Source organism: Otolemur garnettii, unplaced genomic scaffold, assembly GCF_000181295.1.
Source record: "Otolemur garnettii isolate 467f Iridium unplaced genomic scaffold, OtoGar3 scaffold00163, whole genome shotgun sequence".
In the NCBI taxonomy this organism is placed as follows: Eukaryota; Metazoa; Chordata; class Mammalia; order Primates; family Galagidae; genus Otolemur; species Otolemur garnettii.
The window spans coordinates 888523-907693 of record NW_003852558.1 but is presented as its reverse complement, the minus strand read 5'-3'; the positions used below and the strand labels follow the sequence as shown (position 1 = coordinate 907693).

General features: G+C 41.6%; 1 protein-coding gene and 1 non-coding gene across 2 annotated transcripts in view; both read right to left on the bottom strand.

Annotated features, from left to right (window-relative positions):
* Nucleotides 1–19171, bottom strand: part of KCNB2 (potassium voltage-gated channel subfamily B member 2) — a 401464-nt gene that overhangs the window by 70444 nt on the left and 311849 nt on the right. The window lies entirely within an intron of this gene.
* On the bottom strand, nt 2915–3022 carry LOC111728506. The gene has a single exon (XR_002775778.1). It is a non-coding gene; the product is annotated as a U6 spliceosomal RNA (small nuclear RNA).

The following is a 19171-nucleotide window of genomic DNA, read 5'->3' as shown; positions in this document are numbered from 1 at the left end:
TCCTCCTTTTGAATCATATTCCATATATTTATCCACGGATCAACATTCAGGTGGTTGCGTGTCTCTGTCTGTGGCTACCGTGAATGATGCCGCCATGAACAGGAGTGTGCAGGCACCTCTTTATGATCTTGACTTAAATTCTTTTGGCTACAATCTCAGAAGTGGGAAGCTGGGAGTTCTATTTTCAATTCCGGGGGAATTTCCATGCTGTTTTCCATAGTGGCTACTCTAATTTACATCCCAACTAAAAGTGTAGAAAGACTTCAGTTTCTCCACCTCTTCATCCACACTTACGTTTTGTCTTTTAATACCAGCCAGCCTGACAGGCCTGAGGTGGTATCTCACTGTGCTTTTTATTTGCATTTCTCCATTGATCAGTGAAGCTGAGCATCCTTCCATAATCCTGTTGGCCATTTGTATGTGTCATTTGGAGAGTTGTCTGTTCAATTCCTTTGCCCGTTTTTTTAAAGTGTGTCATTTGTTTTTTTGCTATTGAGTTATAGAGGTTCCTTTCTATAATTTGGATATTAACCTTTTAATCAGGTATATGGTTTACAAATACTTTCTCCCAATCCTTTAATACTTTAATATGTTTTCTAACGGAGGAAGGGCCAGGAGCAAGGTTCATGAAAGTCAAAATGCAGCCTTGTTCCCTTCCCCCTTCCTGATGTAATACAGACCCTTACAGAGGGTCTCTGAGTTCCCCTTGTGTTCGCTTCTTCCTCCACAGCCCTCTAGCTGGCGCACACCCAGGCCTTCCTGTCTCCCACAGCCACTGAGATTTGTTGCCGCCTTAATACTCAGGGAGGGCAACTGAACTGCACCCCTGTTCTTTCCTCTCAGAAGCTTCCTGAGCTGGACATTTTTCCTTTCTAGGGCAGTGAGGGACTGGTGCTGGCTTGGTGTGAAGGGTTGATTTCTCCTACCACCAACTCTCCCTCACCCCTGCTCCCATTCTGGCCACGTGCCTGGTTCTGATTTTGATAAATGAGGACTTTAGAGGAAGAGAAAGAGACATTGTCCTATTGAAGGGTGGTTTGGCTAGCAATGGGCAGTGATGATACTGAAATATGGAGAAGAGCCACATTTTAATCCTCCATGGACAGAGATGTGCACCTTTGGATCAAACACGCTTTTCTCCAGATACTCCACCAGCTTCTTCTATTTTGAGTGTTTCCACTTTTATGACAAAAATCAATTCAGAATGACACATTTCCTGTCTTCCTGTCTGGGCTGTAACTCAGGCAACTAAGGTAGCATTTTTAAAATGTTCACTTAAAATAGAGTTAAGCTTAAAGAGTCTCTTAATAATGAGTTCCTTATTAGAATTGGAAAACATGTATGTGTGATAATTAAATTAAAAAATATGGAACCCAAACCATCCTCTGCTGGCTGGTAGACTCTTACTTCACTGACCAATACCATGGTCACATTTATAGCATCTAACATGTTTACAGCATTCATTTCAAAGAACTGGATGAACTCTCTCCTGTGTCAGATCTCCTGACACAGATCTTCCTTGTGAAGGAAGAGAAAGACGATGACAATCAAGTGATGTTGGAATCCACCTGTAGCCAGTGGCTAATGCCCTACTACTCCGGTCTAGGAAATGACAGTAGTGATGTCATCTTCATTTTACACAAAAGAAAGAGACTTTGCAAAGGGAATGCTGGGTGGATGGTTCAGGTCACACCAGGTCTAGTGTGTGCCCACAGCTCACTTTATTTATTCTAAAATATTAAGAGAATATAAATGCTTCTCTTACATGCATACCTATTCCAATGCTTCAGTTGGGCCTTTTAGTGTATCTATCACCCAAATAGTGTTTATTGTACCTGATAGGTAGGTTTGCCCCTTCCCCTTCTACCTCCTTCCCCTTTCTTGTTGAACTTTGTATCTCGTTGTGCCTGGGTGTGCCCATTGATTAGGTCCCAATTATTGCAGAGTACACGTGGTGTTTGTTTTTCCAATTCTGAGATACTTCACTTAGGATAATGGTCTCCAGGCCCATCCAAGTTGCTGCAAAATACATTATTTCATTTGATAGCTCTCTTTATATTTTTATATCCCAAATATAAAAGGCATGCCTTCTCAAAACCCTAGTGAATAGAAGAAAGAAATGTGTCCCAACTCACTAGTTTGATTCGTTACAAATATAGCCTGAGCCACTGGGGGCTACTTTTTCCAAAGGTCTATAGATCAGAGACTGATTTGATGACTTTAAGTTTAAACAAGAGCCATTATTTATTATCAATAAGACACAGTCTACCTGGTAATTACTGCACAGAATAAAGGTAAAACATTTTCTTATAAATATTCACATCTGGAGCTATTTCTTATATCAAGCCACATGCTTCACCATGTGGCATTAGTGACGTATTAATTAGGTGTTACTTGTTTAGATAGAATAATGTTTAAAATAGAGGAAAATTAAGAGAGTTATAGATGGTTAAGAAATTGATAAACATATCTCCAAGCCATTGGTAAATCATTAATTCATTTATTTATTACGCTCCTAAGATATGCCAGGCAGGTTGTTAGATAAGGTTTGCAATACAAAAATTCCTTGGGGCTCAGAGCTGAAAGACGAGGTACCTGTCCCCAAAGGGCACGTTTTTTGTGACCGTGTGCAATAATACAGAGACATGCAGGAGGCTAGGAGAGCACAGGAAAGGTCCCCATCACACAGGTAGGGCTCTGGGATGCCTTCCTGTCATAACCTGCAGGTTACCACGAGTGGCACTGAGCACACTAAAGAAAAGGGGTAAAGTGAAGTCCTGAGTATGGGGCTAGAGTCTCTCCTTAGTACGGTCAGGGAATGCTTTGCCAAGAAGGTGACATTCAGAAGAGACCAGAGTATAAGTAAGGGATGGGGAACTGAAGAGCAGCTAGACAGGAGCGCAGGGAAGACTATGAGTTTGGGTTAGAGATTTTGAATTTGGTGGGTCATCCTTGTGCAGGGGCCATGCTAATCTTCTCTGTATCGTTGCAATTTTAGTATATGTGCTGTCGAAGCCAGCACTGAGTTAGATGTGTCAACAGACCAAACACTTTTCATGAGTATTTAAAACTGGTTCAGATTCCCTCTCACATCCACTTCATTAAACCAAACAGAATCCGTTCTGAGAAATTTAATCCACCAGGGTGCTCACAGAGACTGGCTGACAGCAATTCCTATTCTTTCACAAATGCTCTTGAAGAAACTTCAGATGGTTTATCAAGCCACACAGGGCAAGAAGAGTAAGTGTTGGGAATGGCTGTAGGTAACATGCTGTCGGTACAAGCTCGTGACAGTCATCTTCTGTCTTTCTGCTACTTTCCATATCTCTGTCGGGACATTACCTATCAGGACACATTGGTATCCACAGAATGAAACAGAAGCCTCCCCTATCTTGATCCTTGGTCATTAGCTCAGAGCCAGTACTCCTCTGACACACATCCACTGTTGGTTGACCCTAATGGAGACTCAATAAATTATTCATACCTCCTCCGCACAGGCAGGAGGGACCACTAAGGGAACTCACAATGGACTTTTTGCTTTGGTATTTGTTTCTGTTTTTAAGAACTAGAATAATAGATAGAAAAAGGAAGTATCTTTAGAATAAATGACCTACTTTCAAGATACAAAAACGATGGACTTTAGGACAAAACAGTTTTGCGTTTTCATAGATGGGCTTAGCGCAGGTGTTCCTTGACATGGAGCATTACAGGTGGCCAGTGGGGTGCTGGACTCTTCAACCTGATGCTCAGTATTCAGTTCATGATTTCTGTGTCATTTAAGCTCTGAATCTTCACCTCATCCACCACATGGCCATTCTACCCAAGGAGTCCAAGTGGTTTGAGTCAGGAACAGGGAAGTCAGCTGAGGCAATTGGGGCATTTGTGAGGCTGGTTCCAATTTGCTTTGCAGAAACAATGCTTTTTCCCTCTTCTGTCACCTAGATAAACATGCAAAAAGCAAATCCAACCTTTTTCCACACTTAGTTAAACTTGGCAGGCTGCCACGCGGGCTCTGTCACTGTCTCAGAGGATGGAGGCCTTGAAGGAAGGTCCCCTGCGTACATATGCAAACTCTTAGATCACTGACCACCAATGGTGGCATGGTGGTGTGGACCCCAGCAGGATGGCATTTCAAAGGACGCTATGCTGATGGCAATGCAAATACAAATGCTTGGTTTGATTTATTTATTTTTTTTTTAAAGATGTATTAGTTGACTTGAATTTTCAGATAATAATCTGGTGTGAATTCTGAAATCCATTAATATAAATATAAGCCTAATAAAAATTCCACTAATTCAACATTTATTATCATTTTGACAGGCCCAAGCTGGGCTGGCTTATTTTTTCTGGTAAATGCTTTCTTAATAGTATAAAATTAAGAGGGCAAACCAGATTGCAGAAGGAATGTTTAAAATACTTAAAGGACAAATTGTTTTCAGCTCTGACAAACCCTGTGGGAGGGCTGTTTACATAGAGACAGATGACACGCCGCTTAGAAACCATTAGATTTTTATTAATTAAATTGGAACTTACCAACTAGGCAGTTCTGAATTGGCTTACTTCACACTATAGTGTGGTTTTTGAGAGAAAGACACTGTATATATTTTTTTTGAGACGGAGTCTCACTCTGTCACCCTGGGTAGAGTGCTGTGGCATCAGCCTAGCTCATGGCAACCTCAAACTCTTGGGTTCAAGTGATCCTCCTCCCTCAGCCTCCTGAGTAGCTGGGACTACAGGCACCCACCACCACACTTGGCTAATTTTTCTATTTTTTGTGGAGATGGGAGTCTTGTTCTTGCTCAGATTGGTCTTGAACTCCTCAGCTCAAGTGATCCTCCCGAATCGGCCTCCCAGACTGCGAGGGTTATAGGCGTGCGTCATCGCGCCCAGCTCTAAAACTGCACTTCTTAACATTACACTGTAATTAAAAAGAAAACTACTCGGAACAGAATAAAAAACATGGGCTCTAAAATCAGAAAACTCTGAATTTGCATCACAGCTTTTCTCTCTCTCTCTCTTTTTTTTTATTAAATTATAGCTGTGTACATTAATGCGGTCATGGGGTACAGTGTGCTGGTTTTATATACAATTTGAAATATTTTCGCCAAACTGGTTCACATAGCCTTCATGGCATTTTCTTAGTTATTGTGTTAAGACATTTATATTCTACATTTAGAAAGATTCACATGTACCCTTATAGGATGAACCATAGGTGTGGTCCCTCCAATCACCCTCCCTCCACCCATCCTCCCCTCTCTTTGAACTATCTTTGTGACTTTGGATGGGTGATGTGATTAACTCCCTGAACTTTAGTTTTCTCATAAAGTGAAGATTACACACTGACCGCTGTGGAGTTCTAGTGAAGATAGCAAGTTATAGGTGAAGTTACTAGAACCAATTATGGCTTATTATAAGGGCTCATCAGCATTTCCACTGAGATAGCCTTTGGGTTTGAGAAATAGAAGCTCACAAAATGGAGAGAACATGAAGAAGAATGGTGACTCAATTAATTATAGTAATGGTAAAAATACCAGCTTTCATTTACTGGAAACAAGCCGTTACTGAATCACCCTTTTTATAGATGAGAAAACTGGTAACTCTTGCCCTTTATGACTTTAGTATGAAATTGAACAACTTAGATTTAGAAAACGAAAAGATTCTTGATAAAAACAGGATGTAAAAATTATGAAATCTCTTTAAATATCTTGAAAAACTCCACATATGTTAAATATTCAATGACAATTAAAAAAATTGTAGGTCTTAGGTTTTGTGTAAAAATATTAAGAAAGGCATTGACTGTATAATTAAGGACAACTTTTAACTACAAGCCAACAGCTGGCAAAAACACTGGCAAGCCCATGAGTTTTCTTTACATCTGCATTTATACCTGAAAACTAATGATTTGTTTAACTAAATATAAAAGATCAAATCTGACTTGGCTTTAGACTTTCAGAAATAAAAAATGACAACCATTTTGTTAGGTTTCTTTGAGTTTCAAATTTCTACTGTTTCGAAATGGAATCAAGATCCAATCATTTAACTTGGAGATAACTCTAATGAGGACAGTCTTTGGCCACGGATAGCGTAAACCATCCCTATTTTATAGACCATTCATGGGACAATAGGAGGCCACCATAATTAAAAGTAAGTAAACATTTAAGCATAGCATTTTGCTTGATTTTAACAAGATCAATGAATGTTTGTGTAGTAGTCTTTGTTTTTCTTTATTTTTCTGGACAGGCTAATTAAGAATTTTTCTTTTGGCAGGGAACATCTAGTCTAATCCTGATGCAGGCTGGATGAGCTGCCCACTGAGGCCTGGCAGGAAGGGTCAATGTTCAAACCAGCTCCAGCTCCTCCCACATTCTACCACACAAAGGGAGCCTTGGCTTTAAACAGACCGAAGGAGTTTGTTTCTGATTGGACTTTATGTCAGGTGCCAACTCTGCTACCCCAGGCCCTCTCCCCACTGCTCTTGTTATCAGGTCTCTCTGGAAAGTTTTCTTCTCTCAAGACCAGTCTCTAGAAGTACTGCTGTCATTACCTCTGAAAGGTTATCAAGTCAGAGGCTGTAGGAATAATTCTTGGCTTTAAATTGCATGGATATGACCAAATTCTTGTTTTTACCAAAATCTCATTATAACCAATGATATAATGTCTTTGAGGTTAGAGATACACAGAAAGATCACAATTTGCAAATCTGATTGTTGTGATTTGTTTCCACGGGGGATATTAGCAAATGTGTAGAAGCTTAATGTTTCTGAGCGGACTATGTTCAGAGAAGATAAGCACTTAAGCTAAAAAGCAAGAAAAGTCACTCTCTTCAATGATGGGTCTTCCTGTTTCCAGAACACACAATGAATGTACATAGAACAGAAACTTCCAGTGTCCTTCTAGCTTTCTGAGATTATTTAATGTGTGGACGCTGCCACATGCCACAGCGCACTTATTAACACACTTATTTGTTGACCTCCTGTATGCTCAACATTTTGTAACAAAACTTTAGTGTTACTAAAAAGTAAGACACAGTTCTTAATTTGGAGGAGCTTATAATACAGAATGCACGTACACAACAAAACAACCTGAGAATAATTATAGGCAATATGGATAAACTAATATCATAGGGCAATCAGCTATGAGTTAGGACATAAAAGAATTTTTATGTTGGCCTATTGGTTACTTTATCTGAGAATGATTTAAAAAACAAAACAAAATTTAAAAATACCCAACTGGTCACCTCCACCGAAACCCCAACACAAGGACAGACTTTGAAAGATCATCAAGCAATGAATTTGTTCAACAATAGATATTGAGAATTTGCAACATGCCAGATACCTGATATAAGTGGCAACTTTCCTCAAGCTTAACTGAATATACAATCTTTTGGTTATGTGAGAACCAGTTTCAGAGAATTCTCTATAATATTCTTAAAGACTGCAAGTTTTCAGGTAGCTTCGAACGCATTCACTATTGTTGGGGTTTTCTGTTGTGTAAATGTCTTTAAATAGTGATAACTTTATCCGAGTACTGAGTGGACAGAGAAGAAAGTGATGGGGCAGGGGGAACTGTGCAACCAAGAAGCCTTCTCAGAAGAGGAGAACATTTTAAACCACATTTTAAAGGAAGTCATAGACATTAACTGCTGGATTGCAGCAGGGAAGACATTTTTGGAAAGAAAAGTGGCATAAGCAAAGGCTTAGAGATAACAGCCAAAATGAGGTTGGCAAAGCCAAAAAGCCAGTCTGGAGCCCTGCAAAGCTTTTGGCACATTCCTCTTAAAGGTGGTAGCAGGAATAATGAGCCCTTTTTACTTACTTTTTTTTTGGGTTGGGGGGACAGATTCTCACTATGTCACCCTCAGTAGAATGCCGTGGTATCACAGTCACATCAACCTTAAACTCTTGGGCTTAAGCAATTCTCTTGCCTCAGCCTCCCAGGACATTGATTTTAATAAGATCAGTGAACGTTTGTGTATTAGTCTTTGATTTGCTTTATTTTTCTGGTAGGCAAATTGAGAGTTTTCTTTTGGTAGGGAACATCTAGTCTAGTCCTGATGCAGGCTGGGTGAGCTGCCCACTGAGGCCTGGCAGGAAGGGTCAATGCCCAAACCAGCTCCGGCTCCTCCCACATTCTACCACACAAAGGGAGCCTTGGCTTTAAACAGTCTGAAGGAGTTTGTTTCTGATTGGACTTTACGGCAGGTGCCGACCCTGCTACCCCAGGCCCTCTCCCCACTGCTCTTGTTATCAGGCCTCTCTGCGACTACAGGCACCCGCCACAACGTCCAGCTATTTCTTTTGTTATTGTTGTGATAGTTGTTTAGCAGGCCCTGGCTGGGTTTGAACCCACCAGCCCTGGTGCATGTGGCTGTCGCCCTAACCACTGAACTATGGGGGCTGAGCCTCTTTTTACTTGTGTGGTATGGAAGAGATATGTAAGCGACCCCACCCCCTCACCTTTCCGGAAAGTGAGTATTGGCATGGATGCCAGAATAACACAAGGAATTTTATTTGCAGAGTTTATCTGAAATACGCTGCTTCAGTTCTAGCCTGTGTACTGTGGGCTACACGGCTCCAGGGAAAACTCTCTGGCACCAGAATCATGCTGGCACCAAGGAAGGAGAGCTTCCAATTGCTCAGTCAGTGGGCACAGTACGGTCTCGGGTTCTTTGCACAAGCAGACTTTCATTTTTGTCCCTAATTTCGGCACTATGGCAGCTATTTTTTATTTTAAAGAGTCAAATATGGATTGCAGACTCATTAACGCTCTTTCCATGTAACTAATTATTTCCCCACTATGCAGACAGATCCACAGGACCAGTCCAGAGCAGGTTACAACGGTGGGCTGAACGTGTCCTCTAGACTTGGCTGTGAAGCAGGTGCCTTTTGTTTTTGGCCCTCCTCCTGCCTCTGGAGTCCTTTCCCTTCTTGCTTATAGGTTGCCCTGGGCTGTCAGGGATTCCTCGCTGTGGTGCCCTCCATTTCCTGTCCCTCCGTCCCCAGCCTGTCCTGTAGGGCCACCCTTTATTCCAGACACTGGAAGCCAAGAGTAGAGTGATCCCAATCTCCTACCTAGCCTACCCATCTAGCCACCTCAAATAAATATAAAACCAGGTTTAAAGCTGTTCTTGCCATGCCCATGGAGCTTCTGGAATTCTCCAGGATCCCATGCCCCAACCAATTTGCCACTCCTGGAACCTCAAGTGTGGAAATGCTGGAGCTGTGGTGTCCAGTGCCCTCTCTCCCCATCCAGCTCAACAAAGTACCTGCCAGAAGGACACACAGCACTAGGTTCTTGGAGTAAGGAACTGAATCAGTCAACTCACGTCAACAACCACAAAGCAAATGCCCAGGAGGTAGCTTTGGCTGCAGGATGGTCTCGTAGTCAAGAATTCCTAAAGCCAAGCTCACTTCTGCCACTCACCAGCGATATGCTCCTTGAGTAAGTTACCAGCTACTGTTTTACCACCCGGAGTTAAAATGCATAAAGCACTTGCTATTATCTCAGTAATAGCTGAATGCAAGTACAGAGGTGAGAAATGAGGTACATTTCATATACTCTGGCATAGAGATCTTCACGGTATGTGGGTCTTTGGGTATCTCGAAGATCCCTTCATGTGTGGCTACATGCTTTCCTGCCTCTGTTTAAGGGATCTTTTTTAACTGTATAACACAATTACCTCTGCCCCCAACACACAGAAATACTGATTTCATGACCCCATTTGAGTTGAAAGTTGCATTGAGGAAAACGTTGGCTTACGGTCAGTCTGTTTAAGTGAGTGCTCTCATTCTCAGACTGAGTGTGTGCCCAGGAAGGAGGTTTCCTCTTCTGGGATACTCCATTCACAGTTTATCTCTATAAGCAAGGTCTTTTTTGGGGAGCGAACAGAGTCTCATTCAGTTGCCCTGGGGTTGAGCGCTGTGGCATCAGAGTTCACAGCAACCTCAAACTCTTGGGTTCAAGTGATTCTCTTGCCTCAGCCTCCCGAGTAGCTGGGATTACATGTGTCTGCCACAACACCCAGCTATTTTTAGAGATGGGATCTCATTCTCACTCAGGCTGGTCTTGAACTCTTGAGCTCAAGCAATCTACCCGTCATGGCCTCCCAGAATGCTAGGATTACAGAAGTAAGCCACTGTGCCTGGTCCACAAACAAGGTCTTAACATCTTTTTCCTAATATAAAGTCATTCATACGCAGTGATAGAATCAGAAAGACCCTAGACAGGAGTCCGGCATTGTGGGCAATAAATGAACTAGGGGACCAGGAATGCAGGTTCTGTTTTTGTTTCTCCCAGGATCTCATGTGGATCTTGAGGGACTCAGACATTTCCCCGTTTGTGAAATGAGGGGCTTAGGTCTTTCCCAGCTTTCTGACACTTGAAAAAGACCATGGGTAGCCTTGTCATCTCACAAACGAAAGTCATATTTAACAAACTATATAAGAAAAGTGGGCTGGGGGTGGTGGCTTACACCTATTATCCTAGCACTCTGGGAGGCCCCAGTGGGTAGATTGCTTGAGCTCAGGAGTTTGAGACTCCACTTCTACTAAAAATAAAAAACTAGCCAGGCATTGTAGTGGGCACCTGTAGTTCCAGCTACTAGGGAGGCATTGGCAGGAGGATCACTTGAGTGCAAGAGTTTGAGGTCGCTGTGAGTTAAGATGATGCCACAGCACTCTACTACCCAGGGTGACAAAGTGAGACTCTGTCTCAAAAAAAAAAAAGAAACCAAAAAGAAAAAATGTTCTTTTCTTTATTTCCAAATCCTAATTTCAAATACTTTCCCATCAATTATTTGAGCTATTTGGGAAAAGTGAATTAATTATCTTGCTGATGTAACCTTGGATATTTTCTGTGTAAATGGGAAACTTCCTTCAAAAGTCTTACTGTTTCATCCTTCAAGAAGAAACATCATGCATTTGAGAAATACCTGGGGAAGTACTTACCTGTTCTTATGGCCATTTAAATATGGGTGGATGGGCTGTGAAGCTGTAAGGCCCCCACGGCCTGGGGAGATGTTCCAGGGAACTACCTCCTGCTCCTCCTTCAACAACAAACATTCTTTTCTACTCTGCCAGAAGTCACGTAGCCCCTGAATATTTTCCTTTTTATCTTGCCAGCAAGCCTGTAGCTTTTCTTCCTTAAAGTTAATCTCTACCCTATATACCCAGATTTATGTCATTTAGTAGCCTTGTTTAAGATACTATATAAATAAAGCTAGGACCACAGCTCAGTGCTGGCTGCAGTCTTAGCAGCTCCCGTTCTCCAGATCCCATCTTTTTCTCTTGTGTATGTTACGTTTCTCGTGTATGTCTACTTGTGTCTTATTTCCTCGTTCCCCATCATTCCCACTCTGGTTTGTGCTCCTTCTTCATGCTGGTTTGCAAAAATATGGTTTAAGAAAAGGACAAGGGTGTGCATTTTACTTCTTGATTTCCTTGCTCAATGGGTAGAAAAGACTTATTTTTGAATACATTTCCCCAGATACCAGTAAGGGGCCTGCCTGCTCTAGGATGCTGCTTCTCCAGACAAATGGAGTTAAGGCTGTATAGATGGCAGAAGAAAGAGAAAAAGAGTGAAGCCTAAAGAGGGACTATTTTATTTGAAGAATTCTGACCACTGTGTGATATTCAACTTGTGTTATTCTTTATTTAGAGACGGTCTCACTATGTCACCCTGGCTAGAGAGTCATGGCATCATCATAGCTCACTGCAACTTCCAACTCCTGGGCTCAAGTGATCCTCCTGCCTCAGCCTCCTGAGTAGCTGGGACTATAGGTATGTACCACCATGCCTGGCTAATTTTTCTATTTTTTTGTGGAAATGGGGATCTCACTCTCGACTAGGCTGGTTTTAAACTCCTGACCTCAAGTGTCATCATAGCTCATTGCAATTTCCAACTCCTGGACTCAAGTGATCCTCCTGCCTCAGCCTCCCAGAGTGCTAGGATTACATGCATGAGCCACTCACTACAACATAGGTTACTTTTAAAACCCAGAAGAGAAATAGGTATTATATTTTTGAAAGGCATCAATATAAGTGCCTTAATAAGCACATGGAAAGATTCTCAACATCATTAGCTCTTAAGGAAGGGCAAATCAAAATGACAAGAAGATGTCACTTCACCTCTACCAGGGTGGCTAGAATAAGAAAGACAGATAATAATAAGCATTGATGTGAACGTGGGGAAACTGGAACTCTTCATACCAAGGGGAATGTGCAGCCTCATTAGAAAATAGTCTGACAGTTATCTGAAAGGTGAAACCCAGAGGTTACTGTATGGACCAACAAGTGCACTTCATATACACTAAGGGGAATGAACACACATCCACGCAAAACTCTCTACATCAATGTTTATCACAGCATTATTCTTAACAGTCAAAGATAGAAACAACCCAAATCTTATCAGCTGATGAATGAATACATACAATGTCCTTTATCCATGCAATGGCACATTGTTTGGAAATAAAAACAAATGAAGTCCTGATAGATGCTACAGCACGGGTGAGCCTTGAAATCGTTATGCTCTCAACCAGTAACAGAGGACCACAAACTGGACTGTGAAGTGATCTTTATAGGAAATGCCCAGAATAGACAAATCTATATACCCAAAAAAGAGTAGTGGCTACCTATGGCCAGGGGTGATGGCTAAGGGACAGAGTTCTTTTTTTGAGGTAGAGGAAATAATCTAAAACTGATCACTATGATGGATGCATAACTTTGTATATATTGAAAACCATTGACTTGCACGTTAGACATTTTTTAATGTAAAGTTTTTTTTTTTTTCTTTTTTAGAGAAGGAGTCTTGCTCTACTAGCAGCCCAGCAGCAGGCTGGAGTGCAGCGGTACAATCATAGCCCACTGTAGCGTCAAATTCTTGGCCTCAAGTGATCTTTCTGCTTCAACCTCTCAAGTGTCTGGGACTTCAGGTGTGTGCCACCACACCTGGGTAATTACTTTATTTTTAGGGATGGTGTCTTGCTGTGTTACCCAGGCTGGTCTTAAACTCCTGGCCTCAAGTGATCCTCCTGCCTTGGTCCTGCAAAGACCTGGGATTATAGGCAGGAGCCACCAAACCCAGGTGATTTGTACATTTAAAATGGGTGAATTTTGTGGAATGTGAATTATGTTTCAGTAAAGTTGTTGTCACAAAAAAGGTTTCAATGTATAGACAATATACAGAAATGGTACTTCTTGGTAATATCCCACAGTGGAATCTCAATTTTGATTGCTATCTCTGAGGAATCTCAGGTCAGCCCCTTTGGCTGCTTCTCCGTCTATAATAGATGCCAATAACCATGGCAATCCACTCCATCCTCTTCCCCACTGGGACCTGGTGACACCAAACATTTGTGTCCCGAATTCACACCGAGATGTTCTTTTCTCTTTAAGAGACGCATGCTTTTAAGATTGGAGGCATTAATTGTGAAAACTAAAGCATCATAAACCCAGCGTGTGAGGATATTTTGCCTGAGCAATCACCTTACCTTTCCTGTAATCTTGTATCTGTGAAGGAGGCAAACGAGATTAAAAGCTCCATTCTTAAAGCCAAGACTAATTTATGTGAGGTGAAGGGTGCAGAATACAGAGAACGTTATTTCCCCCAGAGTAGTGCATTTATCCAGGGGAAAGTTACCAGGGAGAGGAGCAACTGGCAGATGTAAGGCAGGTACGGAGGAGGGAGGGCGACCATAAAGGCCGGGACTCCCACGGGGGCCATTCTCTAGTCACTTTGCAAGGCCCCTGTAGTCACAGAAGGTTCTATTAGAGATTTAGAGTGACAGGTATCTCGAGACCTCACATATTTCCCACCTAGTTTCCAAATCCTGAATTGAGAGGCTTCATTCATGAGGGGGCTGTGACCACAGTGTTAAGCTGTGAAGGAAAGCAAATTTACCCTGACATTTTAGCTCCGCTTAATGCCTGAACCCTTGAAAAATGCAGTTATGGAAAAATCATTTCACAAATTTCAGTAGAAAATGGCTAAATTGCACTTTAGAGAGTTAAAGTTATTCCTTCATCTGAGTTTATTTATTTTTCTTACAAAAACATGCTTCTTTTTTTTTTTTTTTTAAAGAAATTAAAATAGTGCTTCTGTTAATAGACTTGATTATGGTTTCCTTTTAAGACATAATTTAAAATTGTAATATAAATGTCATAAAATATTGTTGGACTAAAGCAACTTAATCTTTTAACTGATTTTAAAATGTTATAATTTTCAAAAATGGGGACTATATGAACTAGAAATGGAATAAATATGTGGATTTACATGTGTAACCATCCTTCCCGCTAGTTCAAAGCACTGTCCATTCATCATCTTATGACGACTTATGCATGCAGAAAGGGAAGGAAATTAGCAAAATTCTGAGTTTCAGTTTTAACGTTAAGGCCAAACAGAGGAGGTTTAACAACTTTCCCAGTGTAACTTTAAATGTCAGAGACTGAACTTTATTTTAACTCTAAAAGGTACTCTTTTTTTTTTTTTTTTTTGAGACAGTCTCACTCTGTTGCTCTAGGCTAGAGTGCTGTGCTGTCAGCCTAGCTCACGGCAACCTCAAACTCCTGAGCTCAAGACATCCTCCCGCCTTGGCCTCCAGAGTGCTCGCATTACAGGTGTGAGCCACTGTGCCTGGCCCTAAAAGTTACTCTTGCAATATAAGCTAAGATTTCCTTCTTAATTGGCTTCGCACAGAGCAGAGGGACTGTGACTTGGCAGATCTGAGTGTATATCCCTGTGCACCACTTACCAACATATAAACACGGGGAAGCTACAAAACCTCTCGTAGCCTGAGCTCCTTCATTGCAAAATATGCTGTTGGGGAGAATAAAATAACACGGGCATGGGGCCTAAAAATGCTAAGATTTTTGATAAACGATCCAAGATTATTTCAATTTGACAATTGGTTCAAATCCAGCTGTGATCTATTGTGGTTAACGAAGTTCCCCGATTTTGTTTCTGACTCCTCACCCTCCTTCGCCCCTTTGTCTGTTTCCTGCCTGCCATCTCGCCCGGTAGCTTCCTTCTCCTCTATCCACCTCCATCTCCAGGCAGATGCTCCGCCACCCTCCTTAGCCCACTGAAAGCAACCATCTCACAGGCCCCCAGAAGTTAACGCGTTGAGCTCGTTGTGCACTGACCCCCGGTCTTCTCTAGCCTCACTGATTGCCCTTCTGGCCCTCAAGTTCTACCCTCCACTCGGAATGGACCTCTTTGAGTTCTTGGAAAGTCTAGCTCTGGAAGCCAAGGCCAATTTAAGTCTATATGAGCTTCAAGTTGAGTCTTCCCCCAGCTCCTTTCTCTGCCTCTTTCCGTTCCACTGGCCGACTCCTCGTGGCCTTCCGCTTTCACCTTAGTGACTCTTCCTCAGGAAGGCCTTCTCTAGGCCACTGGGCAGTTTCCTTCTGTTTCTAGAAGCTCTCACACTTTTCACCGTGCACATCACAGACTTGTTCAACGTCTGACTTCCTCAGGAGACGGCATACTCCCTGAAGATAGTGATTTGCATGGTCCCTGGGCCCAGCACAAGATCTGACACATGGTAAGTCCTCCATAAACATGAACCAGTGAGTAAAAGAATGAATTAAGGTATTTCTCAGTCAATACAAGTCAGTCCTGGAATGAGGCACAGAGGATACGGAGGATGACAGTCTTTCTATCCATATGCCTTACTTCCATGTTTCCGTAAGTTTCTGGGTGGTGGAAGGAGCAGGAAGGAAGACTGTATAAAAAACCAAATCTTACCCTGCAAACAAGGATGATATTCTAGAAGATTTAAAGCTTGGGCATCCAATCTCTTTTCTTCTCGTCCATACATTGTACGAACAAGAGTTGTCTTGGGCCACACAGTACATACACAAACACTAACGAAAGCCAGTGAACACAAAGAAGGTCCGTGTATACTTTTGTGGTACCTGACACCACAGATGAGCACAAAAAGTCCTTATAAAATCAGCACGGGGCCCATGGTTGGACGCTTATAAAGCATAACCGTGCTCCACATATAACCTAGGAAGGCACAACATAGAACAGATTGAGACTTGATAAATACAGTGTATGACAAGGCCCTAAGTGCTTTTAGTAGTGTTGGTGTGAGCAATTCCAAGCTGAGCCAGAGTGACCTTTGAGAGGCAGGTATGTGGGGGACAGAGTGCAATGGACCTGAGAGGGTGGGGTCCCCACTAGGTCCCCTACATCTGAAGTGAGCACAGTCCCTTGCCTGGGCTGGACACAGAATACATTTTCACTGGCTTGATGACTCCTAGTGGGATGTCCTTCCTTCTTCAATTCCGCTCATGGCTTCTCTGGGTTACTACTCTTAGCTTTGATACTTTTTAAAATTATCTTTGGTCCTCTATTGCTTCCTGCAACAGTAGATCATGTCCCCTCCTGCCACAGGGCCTTTCATATGCTAGTCTTTCTGCCTACGATGTTCTTTCTCCTTCTACTTTCCTTCCAGTGGCAGCTTAATGTCACTTTTTCAGGCAGCCTTCTCTCATAGGTTGGAGTCGCTCAACTTCTACGATCTGCACCTCTGACAGTTGGTTGTATTTGCTTGTGGTTTGATTAAAGTCTGTCTTAACAGCTACACTGAACTTGAAGAGAGCAGCTATTCTTTATGTTTCTGGTCATCATTGTGTCCCCAGATTCTTACTTAGCACAATGTTTGGCACCTAACAGGTACTTGATAAACATTTGTTAAGTGAATGAATGACTCTGACTCTTCAAGGCACTGTGAAATTCTGAAAAAGTAGAGGCCTGGGGCTAATTATGGAACATGAGAATCTCTATGCTGAAAATGGACATTGAAAGCTAAAGTTTAAGTAGTCTTCTCCTAACATTTAAAAAAATATATAACTGATGCTTGTGTATTAGCTCTGATGTGGTTGCCCAGTGTATATGTAAGAACATTTAATTTTACTTACTATGATTTTATTTTGCTTGCTCAGGAAAAATGCATAATATTTAACAGGTAGCAAGATCCAGCTTAGGGAATGTCATATTAGCTCTCTTGATGCAGATTGAATAGTCCAGGAAGCAGTTAGATGCTAATTAAGTAAATAAATACCTCATAAATAAGTAAATAAATATCTCACAGGAGTTGAAGCAAAATATCTCTAAGTGATTTCAATTTAACTTGGAAAGAAATGTCTTAGAGTTACAGATGAATTGTTGTCAATTTTTTGTTTACACTAACAAGAGACTAATATCCCATGGATAGTGAGGAAGGTGAGAAAAGAAAGCTGAATGTTGCAGAAATATTTATCTAGTTGTATGGAAAAACACCATTCAGAATTTTAACATAAGTAGAATTTAGAAGAAACTAGGAAATTTCCCATTCAAGTTATGCTTACGTGAAGGTGCCGAGAGAGGTTTGTACCCTCAGTACATTAAAGCACACATCTATAGCACATTTTGAGGGAGTGGAAATGGTAACTCTCAGAGAATTACAAGAATCAGTTTATTATCATTGGTTTTAGTGTTAATATTAAAGATGGCCATACCTCACATTTCTTTCATTCTTTTCAGGTTACAAAGCATTGTCACACAACGATGCATCAGTCATTACTCTTATTTTACAGATAAAGAAACTGAGGCTCAGGTATTAGGTGGTATCTTAGATCAGGCTCGGAGTCTGGCATGGAGATTCTTATCCAACGATGTATTAGATGAGCATTGTCAGGAGGAGGTAAGTGAGGAGAGCAGGATGGTGCAAGGGGAAAAAGCAATGCGGGAACATGATCTCGGTGGGAGACCAGGCTCAGCCCGAGCCCTGGGGGGTTCTGGAGCACCACAGACCTGGTCCATCCCATGTGGGGGAAGGGAGTTGGCCTTTTGTGCTCCATACCTGCTCAGGCACTGGCTGCTGCCATATGACTTTCTGCGCAAGGCCACTCTTTTTTGGCCTTTCATGTACTTCCACGTCTGGAGAAGTGAAGAGCTTTGCTCTGTTAGCAGCCAATGCCCAGAGCAGCTAGGGGATGGATGCAATGACCTACTAAAGGGGGTTGTCTGTTAGAAGTGGCTGTTCAAGGTCACACTGATGATAAGGACGCATCAACCATGCTTTGGAGCCCATAGATGCAAAGCCTCGTGCTCTTTTCAACACAATTGAATAGAAACCAATGATTTTACACTCTTCCCTCCTCCTCAAAATAAGAGGTTATTGCCACATGCAGAGGTGGAATTTATTAACCATATGCTGGTACAAACACTCTCCAAATAGTATTTTGATACTACTGATTACACTGTGTGAATGAAAAAGCATGATGATCACAGACTTCTTTTCTGATTTCTACATAGGAGAAACTTAGAAGCGAATAATCCAAATTGCCCCCCAAACGTTACCTGGTAAACAAAAGGCCTAACTTCATAAATTACAAATCACTCGGCTTTTGCAATGAGGGGTGATTATTTGTTAGTACGTGTCACTGCTGTTGTGTATTCATTTACAGACTCCCTTTACAGAGAGAAATGCCACTGGGACATGAACCCTCGCACTCTACTGGAGCATCTCCACCACCCTGCACATTTGAACCTATTCAGTTGTGGACTGTCCACTGCAGAATATAAAGCTATTGATTGCTTTTGCATCCCGCATAAATATTTAATAATATATTTCGCTGTAAACCTAAGATTAATGTAATAGAACCACAGAGCCTGCAATATTTCCACCGTAGTTTGTATCAAAGCAGTACAAGTACAAACAAAGCAGTAAATAAAACGAAACACCTAATTCTGCTGATAAATAACTCTTTTTTGATAGTGGAAACATAGAAATGGTCGTGAGAAGCATGGTGCAATAGTGAAAAGAGGATTTTTTTTTTCTAAAAATCATATCTGGGTAGAAAAACTCCAAAAATGTTTTCAAAACAGCCTTTAAGTTAAATCTGTAAAATTATTAACTTAATATTAAAATGTCTTAATTAGTATAATTCATAATAATACTTTTGTGTGCCATGCTAGCAAAGTTCAAAAGAAACATAAGATGGGCTCTTTCAGTTTTTAGGGAACAAAGAGAAGGTTCCTTATTTATTTTGAAGGGGGGATATCCCACTTCATTCCATAGAACAAGCTAGTATACTCGTAAACTTCACAGGCTTCGCTGTGTTAGCTTTAGCTCCCTGGGAAGATAATCAAGTTCGGTGATCATTGGCTTTTTTTATGGGATGTA